This window comes from Herpailurus yagouaroundi, unplaced genomic scaffold (genome assembly GCF_014898765.1).
Source record: "Herpailurus yagouaroundi ecotype Mexico unplaced genomic scaffold, PumYag 222, whole genome shotgun sequence".
NCBI classification, from domain to species: Eukaryota; Metazoa; Chordata; class Mammalia; order Carnivora; family Felidae; genus Herpailurus; species Herpailurus yagouaroundi.
The window spans coordinates 7,350,850-7,359,296 of NW_024412453.1; the positions used below are offsets into that span (position 1 = coordinate 7,350,850).

General features: G+C 41.4%; 1 protein-coding gene and 1 long non-coding RNA gene across 5 annotated transcripts in view; one reads left to right on the plus strand and one right to left on the minus strand.

The window, feature by feature from the left end:
* LOC121019483 (uncharacterized) overlaps positions 1 to 5,935 on the minus strand; it is a 15,040-nt gene extending 9,105 nt beyond the window's left edge. The window contains exon 1 of the long non-coding RNA XR_005785613.1: positions 5,925 to 5,935. This is a non-coding gene — a long non-coding RNA (uncharacterized LOC121019483). The remainder of the gene's footprint in view (positions 1 to 5,924) is intronic.
* PDXDC1 (pyridoxal dependent decarboxylase domain containing 1) overlaps positions 1 to 8,447 on the plus strand; it is a 52,600-nt gene that overhangs the window by 6,623 nt on the left and 37,530 nt on the right. The gene's annotated exons all lie outside the window — the stretch shown is intronic.

Below are 8,447 nucleotides of genomic sequence, written 5' to 3' on the forward strand. Positions count from 1 at the left end.
CAGGCGAGTGATCTGAATGCTCTGTTTTTGTTTTTGTGTTTTAACCCTCATATTGCATACCTCTGTGACAGGTTTGATCTGAAGTTACTAAGGCTGCCTCCTTGTCTCCACCAGGTTTTTACCCCTCGGTCGTGTATTTTTGCCCCTTCTTCTTCCCATATGTTCTTTTCTGCTTCTCTTCTTGATGAATTGGTAAGATTAAGTATTAGTGCCCTATGCAATATTTGCATGTCCTTCTTCAACCAGGAATATTATGCTACTTCATGAGCCAGTAATTAGAGTGTATCTTCATGTTCTCCCACACACACTGAAGCAGAGAGTCCGTGATAGTTAAAAATAAGATTTTCCAGGGGTATCCAGTTCTTAGAAGACAGACGGTAGTGCCTAGTTCTTAATGAAAAGCTTTTCTTTAAAAATCAGGCACGAGCATTTACAGATCTAGAAATTGAGATTACAAAAAGGTAAGCCAGGTTTGCGGGGCACTCTATCAACTTCCCAGAAGATCCCTGTCATTTTCTCTTGACATTGACCTGAGAGGAGCAGGTGCTGCTGTGTTCTGGGTGCTTCTCAGAGATGTGTTGCATTTGGGGTACTTGAGGAACTGGTGCTGGGTAGCAGGCACTGTTTCGGTTTTCACCGGGGAGGAAAATCAATGATTTTGAGAGAGTTGACAGTTGCACGATTATCACTCTCTGGGATTAACATTGTTTAGGAAGATGTGGAAGGCCACAGTAGTTGGTATGTAAGAAACACAGCATTTTGAAGGTTTCTCTGATCGCTGTGATCTGTTGGAGAAACGTGGTGATTTTTATGTCTAACGCGTGTGTTGTAAATCGGCATTTGACGACGCCACAGTCTTCTGTCCAGTATGAGCAGCTGGTGCTCTCGTGTGCCTCAGTTTTTCTTTGTTAATAACTCTGATTATGAATGTTCCTCCCCTGAAAAAATTGTTGAAACTACAGTATCGTTTACTTGTATTGATGAATGTTGTGATGTATACGTTTTAAAATATGTTAGACTGCCTTTTTCCTTCTTTATGGGGGCTGCTTTGTGTTTCCCAAATAGCAGTTATTTATATGCCATTTTTGAATTTTGCCACTGTACTATACCACTCGCACTATTATTTGCTTACTATTTCTTTTAAGTTGAGTTTAGGGGCGCCTGGGTGGCTCATTCCGTTAAGCGCCCGACTTCGGCTCAGGTCATGATCTCACGGTCTATGAGTTTGAACCCCGCGTTGGGCTCTGTGCTGACAGCTCAGAGCCTGGAGCCTGTTTCAGATTCTGTGTCTCCCTCTCTCTGACCCTCCCCCGTTCATGCTCTGTCTCTGTCTCAAAAATAAATAAACATTAAAAAATAAATAAATAAGTTGAGTTTAAATCTGCTCACCTACCTTTTTTTAAATTGAAGGACGGTTTATATACAGTAAAATTACCCACTTTAATGCTACAGTTTGAGTTTTGGCAGTTATACACCCAGATAGAACCATCAGCATCATCAAGATACAGGACATTTGCATCTCCCTGAGAAGTTCCCTTGTGCCTCTTTACAGTGGATCCCAGATCTGTTTTTTGTCCGCATAATCTGTCCCCACTTTATTTTTAACTTAGATTTTGCTAAGCAGTGGGGTCTATGAATTCAGTTTGAGGTCTTATTTTTTCCCCTAATTCATATGAAAATAAAGATATAATTTTGGTGTCACACTTGGTTCAACTAAAGGAAGTGTATACAAGAGCTTGTTTAAGCATGCTTGAAAGCTGAGAACATTAAAAAAATTTTTTTTAAGTCTATTTATTTATTTTGAGAGAGATATGAGTAGGGGATGGGGCAGAGAGAGAGGGAGAGAGAGAGAATCCCAAGCCGGCTCTGCACTGCCAGCTCAGAGCCCAGTGCGGGGCTCAAACTCACTAAACTGTGAGATCATGACCTGGACCAAAACCAAGAGTCGGAAGCTTAACCAGCTGAGCCACCCAAGAACCCTGAAAGCTGAGAACATTTTAAAAGTGACTGTAGAGCAATAGTTCCCAAATTTTATGCCCTAAGATTATTATTTTTCTACTGCAGTTTCTACTTTCGAAAGGTTGTTACAAACAACTTTATAGTAAGTAATCTTTATTAACAAACGATTGTTTATCTGATTGTTTATAATTGCCAACATCCATACAGCACGTTGCATCCTGCAGGTGGGGTGTCAATCAGTGTCTCAGGTCATGACCACAAGTTGTTGAACAATGAAATCGAACAAAATGATAAATAGAATGTATTCGAAATAAGGGTAGGAATAGTACCAGTGCTACTTCATACTGAGTTGATAGAATTCTAGCCAAAAGCAAAAATAAGTGATTTTTTTTCATTAATCCGTGCAACCCTATTCCAGATGAATTTAGAATTTCCTACTAGCTTTTTGAAAACTCAAGAATTACTCCCTGACTTCCTTTACTGTTTTATCTTGCATTTGACTCTTGACATTTTTCCTTTAACGTTTAAGTTGTGAGAGCTTCAATTGGCGATATTTGTGAACATTACAAGTGTGTTATTTCTTCTGATAGTGACAGGATATTTTAATACTTCACACTGACTGAAAGTGATGAAAATCACCTAGTATAAAAATGGCTCTCAAAAATGCTTCTAAAATGATGAACGGTGGGTCCCGTTTTACACAATGAGCTGTTTCAGTTCCGTGACAGTCACCATACAAACAATTGAGTGGTTCTTCTTAGGAGCCTTGAAATTGCATTAAGCCCTATCACGCATCTAGGTTCGATATAATTGAAGCAAAAATAATGAACCCACTTCATTACACAGCAGAATCAGCCGTAGCAGAAATGTAATTCATAAATGTACAGGCTACTGACTAGCAGTCTAATAGCTGTCTCTGAATCCTCAGTGATGAGTATTTAGGTTTCATGATTAGGTATGCACGCTCTGTAAATGCTTCGTTGCTCTGTTTTGGTTTGCTTTTTTAATAGTAGGTCTGCTGCGAGCGTCTAAGGCTGAGCGACCCAGGGTGAGAGGAGACTGTACGAGTCCAAGCTCAGATGTCTGAGTTGGCCACCACTCCCTTTCCTAGAAAAGCATTTTTTTTTTTTTTCATTTATATTTGAGAGACAGTGAGACAAAGTGAGAGAGAGGGAGACACAGCATCCGAAGCAGGCTCCAGGCTCTGAGCCGTCAGTACAGAGCCTGACACGGGGCTCGAACCCACAGACCGTGAGATCATGACCTGAGCCGAAGTTGGACACTCAACCGACTGAGCCACCCAGGCGTCCCTGGAAAAGCATCTTAAAACACTACATTCATATGTGCTGTTACCTGGACTGTCTCTTAAGGTCAGAAGGAAAGACAATGGAAAGGAAGCAGACTAAAGACCCCTGGTCTTCAAAGGGGGATGATTGGAATCTCTTGGTGATTTTATTAACAGAGGGACCTTTTTCCAGTTGTTTCTGGAAACAGCTTCTGGGAAAAGATTTTTAGTCAAGTCACTTGACCCAAGATTTAAATGAGGGAGAATGTATTCAGTTGTGTTTAGAGGCAGGCAAAGAAACCTGTTGTCCCAATACCTGCACTTCAGGGGCACTACTTGCAAATTATATGTTGTCTTTGATTTTACATTATAACTCAAACAGCCATGGCCACAAACATTTGCGTGGGCTCCACTATGTGGAGCGATGGTGTGAGCATTTTGGTGAACGTTTTAGTGAAGGCCTGGTTTGCCCGGACTGTCTCAGCTCATCATACCTGTTGTCATGGCTTAATTGCTAATAGTGCTTCCTTTCACTCTTGAAAATGCCCTGGTTTGGATGCTGAGTTTTGGGTCATGTCGTTGAGACTGTGAAATCTTACCGATAGGGAGAGCCTTCTGATACACTTTTTATCTAGGTGAAAACATTAATCACACAAGGATCATCTTTAAGATGCCTTAAGAGGCCTTAGCTCTAATTGTGACTTTTGAGTCCAAGGCTTTCTCCAAGTGTGAGTTGGTTTGTTTACTTATTTGATAAAATTGAGAGGTAGTATTGCCTAGTGGTTAAGAGCGCTGGTTCTGGGATAGTACAGGCCCTAAAGCATATGATCTGTGCCTTTGGGTTAGTCAAGAAGTGATGCATTTAGAGTGGTAAGTTAGCATAATGCCTGGAATATAGTAAGCAGTCTGTTAACTGTTAGTAATTATTAAGGATCACAGATCTTATTGAGCCCTTTTTCTGTGCTAGACCCTGTGCTTGGGGCTAAGGAATTAAAAAAAAAAAAAAAAAAAAAAAAAGGACATTCTTCCTAGGAACTTTACACAGAATGCTGTCTTTTCCCTCTCTCCAGATCCTGAAACGATCTCCATCCAGATGCCAAATAATAAATATTTTTATACAACTCAGTGTTTCTCTCACGTAGGTTTGTGTCTGTCTGATGCCTTGCTGTTGTTTATTAACATTTACCACCCAACTGCCGCGTCTGGCACTGTAATAGGTCTTGAGGGTGTGAAATGTTAGTAAGATAATCATGGCTGCTCTCACTAGAAGCGTATGGAGGCATGGTTTTTAGTTTTAAGGGACCAGTGAACAAACACATGTTTTTCTCAGAGCATTCCTTGCCTGACAGAGCGTAATATTATCCTGCATCTGGCTAACATTTTGTGTTTTGGACTATCTAGTTAACACAGCAAGCACATGAGGGTTTGTGGAATTGGGGTCACATATTCACATTTAATTTACTGGAGCATTACTGTGTTTTTGACCCACCCACTTCTCGCCACCTCCTCCACCCCCAACTTCACTTCCTAAAAGAGAGGAGAAGCCAGAACAATTTAAATGTAAGCCATGCCTCAAGGGAATTAAGAGCAAAAATGAACTGTTGGGACCTCATCAAGGTAGAAAGCTTCTGCACTGCAAAGGAAACCATGAACAAAACTAAAAGGCAACCGACGGAATGGGAAAAGATATTTGTAAGTGACATATTGGATAAAGGGCTAGTATCCAAAAATCTGTAAAGAGCTCACCAAACTCCACACCCGAAAAACAGATAATCCAGTGAAGAAATGGGCAGAAAACATGAATAGACACCTTGCCAAAGAAGACATCTAGATGGCCAACAGACACATGAAAAGATGCTCAACATCGCTCCTCATCAGGGAACTACAAATCAAAACCACACTGAGATAACCACCTCACGCCTGTCAGAGTGGCTAAAATGAACAAATCAGGGGACTATAGATGCTGGCGAGGGTGTGGAGAAACAGGAACCCTCTTGCACTGTTGGTGGCAGTGCAAACTGGTACAGCCGCTCTGGAAAACAGCACGGAGATTCCTCAAAAAATTAAAAATACAACTACCCTACGACCCAGCAATGGCACTACTAGGAATTTTCCAAGGGATACAGGAGTGCTGATGCATAGGGGCACATGCGCCCCAATGTTTATAGCAGCACTTTCAACAATAGCCAAATTATGGAAAGAGCCTAAATGTCCCATCAAGTGACGAATGGATACAGAAGATGTGGTTTATATATTCAATGGAATACTACTTGGCAATGAGAAAGAATGCAATCCTGCCATTTGCAGCAACATGGATGGAACTGGAGGGTATTATGCTGAGTGAAATAAGCCAGGCAGAGAAAGACAGATACCATATGTTTTCACTCATATGTGGATCTGGAGAAACTTAACAGAAGACCAAGGGGGAGGGGAAGAGGAAAAAAAAGTTACAGAGAGGGTAGGAAACAAACCATAAGCGACTCTTAAATACTGAGAACAAACTGAGGGATGATGGGGGTGGGGGAGAGGGGAAAGTGGGTGATGTGCATCGGGGAGGGCACCTGTTGGGATGAGCCCTGGGCGTTGTATGGAAACCAGTGACAAGAAATTATATTAGAATAAATAAATGCAAGCCATTCCTCTCAATGAGCATGTGCTCTGTGCAGAGAAAGACTCACACGGGAGAGCGTGAAGCTGCATTTCCCCCCACCTTTCACTGTGTAAACATCTCACTATCACATGTGACTTCTGTGTTTAAAATAAATATTGTTCATAAGTAGTGAATTCTAAACTAAGTCAACTATTTTGTCTACTCTTAACTGAAAAATGTGTTCCAATCCTATAGGAACATTAGCTGTGTTGACCTTAGAACCTGTATGTTGATGTCCTTTATGCTGTGGCTTCCTAAGGGGTTTCAGAGGTAACATGACAGTCCGAGAATGAAGCTGACTGGAGACCTTTTGTCCTACAAAAGCAATCAAAATTAGTAAGAGTCTGAATCACTGCCTTCAGGAAGCTTATCATCTAGAAGGATCATCTCTAAAACAAGTCGCAGTAGAAGATGTAAGGAATCATAAGCAGCAATTGCATGTTAGAATGGCCCCAGTTTCAAGGGTTGTGTTCCATTGTCCCCATAAATACATACAATTGTGTTTGTCAAGCAACAGGTTCAGATTATTTGGCCTAGAAAAAATGGGATTGATATCTTTTTTTTTTTTTTTTTTTTTTTTTTTTTAAGAAAGCATGTACAAGCAGGGGAGGAGGCAAAGGGAGGAAAAGAGAGAATCCCAAGCAGCCTCCATGCTCAGCATGGACCCTGATGTGGGGCTCAGTCCCATGACCCTGGGATTGACCTGAGCAGAAATCAAGAGTCAGACACTCAACTGACTGAGCCACCCAGGTGCCCCGTATTGATATCTCTAAAGAGAATATGAGAGAGTGAAATGGCTTTATCCATAAAAGTTTCTTGCAAGTACTGAATTGTGATTTAATAGCTGCAGAGAGAAAAGGCAGAAAGGCATTTCAGACATGGCAAGTGTTAAAAGCATCAAACATCGAGGTGTGGTTGATCAAGCAAAACTGTTTGTCTTTTCCTTTGGCCAAATGATTGGGGACACACTGGAGTGTCACAGGAGGTGAGAATAATAAGGAACGTGGTCGTAGACTGAGGAGTTAAGATGAATCCTCTAGACCATTATCTGTTCCTCGTATCCCACTCATGATCATTAGCTGAGAACACTGAGACCATTTTAGATGGCATTCTAACCCATCTCATGGTTACATTTAAATTGTGGAGTTGATTGTAAACACCATTTTTAGAATGATTTTTCTGTCTTGTGTAAAAATCATATTGGACATGGCTACATGCTTATTTTTGTAATCCCTTTTGGGAGTCACTGTGATGTAATAAAAAAGGAGCCCGGAAACCCGGAGTATGGCACCACTCCACCATCTGTTAGCTCTGTGACCTTAGGCCACTCGCTTCACCTTTCTGACTCTTAGTCCTCACTTATAAAATGGCAGACCGGACCTTTACATGTTATACTTTCTTTGCTTTCTTTTCATTAATTTTCTTCTTATTGTTATGAAACAGATCTGATCTCCTTAATGGAGGGTTGGGAGCTGAAAGCCCCACCTGCCTACCCATCCGCACTTTTCCAGAGTTCTTCCCAAGAGTCCTAAGACTCAGAAGAACACAAGTGGAGAATCCCTGGACCACATCCCTAAGGTCTCTTCTAGAATGAACATCTTCTATACTTACATTGATAGACTGAGTATAATTTCTTTTTTTAAATATATTTTTTAATGTTTATTTTGAGAGACAGAGCATGAGTGGGGGAGGGGCAGAGAGAGGAGACACAGAATCCGAGGCAGGCTCCAGGCTCTGAGCTGTCAGCACAGAGCCCGATGTGGGGCTCGACCCCACCGACTGCGAGGTCATGACCTGAGCTGAAGTCAGACGCTCAACCAACTGAGCCACCCAGGTGCCCCTGAGTAGAATTTCTTAAAAACAATTTTGAGGAGATACTGCAATACTAACTGTAATACAACCTATTGTACATTTACTCCATATAATATTAGGTGCAGTAGGAAATATGAAGAGAACAGAGCATAAATACACTTGGCATACACTTGAGTAAGAGGGGAACAGAAGAGAGCCTCTGTAACTGTTTATAACCCAACTCATATAGACATTCAAGACAACGAATATGTCTGCTTTAAGATTGCTAGGGAGATTAAGAAAAAAAAGAAAATGAGTTTGTTTAATTTTGTAAGATTTAAGAAATTTTTTATTTAGAGGTGCCTAGGTCGCTCGGTTGAGCATCCAGCTTCGGCTCAGGGCATGATCTCACGGCTCGTGGGTTCAAGCCCCACATTGGACTCTGTGCTGACAGCTCGGAGCCTGGAGCCTGCTTCAGATTCTGTGTTTTCCTCTCTCTCTCTGCCCCTGACCTGCTCATGTTCTGTCTCTGTCTCTCTCAAAACTAAACCTTAAAAAAAAGAATTGAAAAATATTTTTAAATTTATTTTTTGAATGTGAGATAGTAGGACACTTGGTAATAAATCCAAAAAGAACATAAAGGGGCACCCTACTGTTGATTTTGGCTCAGGTCATGATCCCATGAACCCGTGAGATGATCTCACAGGTTCGTGGGATCAAGACCCCCATTGAGCTCTACACTGACAGTGTGGAGCCTGCTTG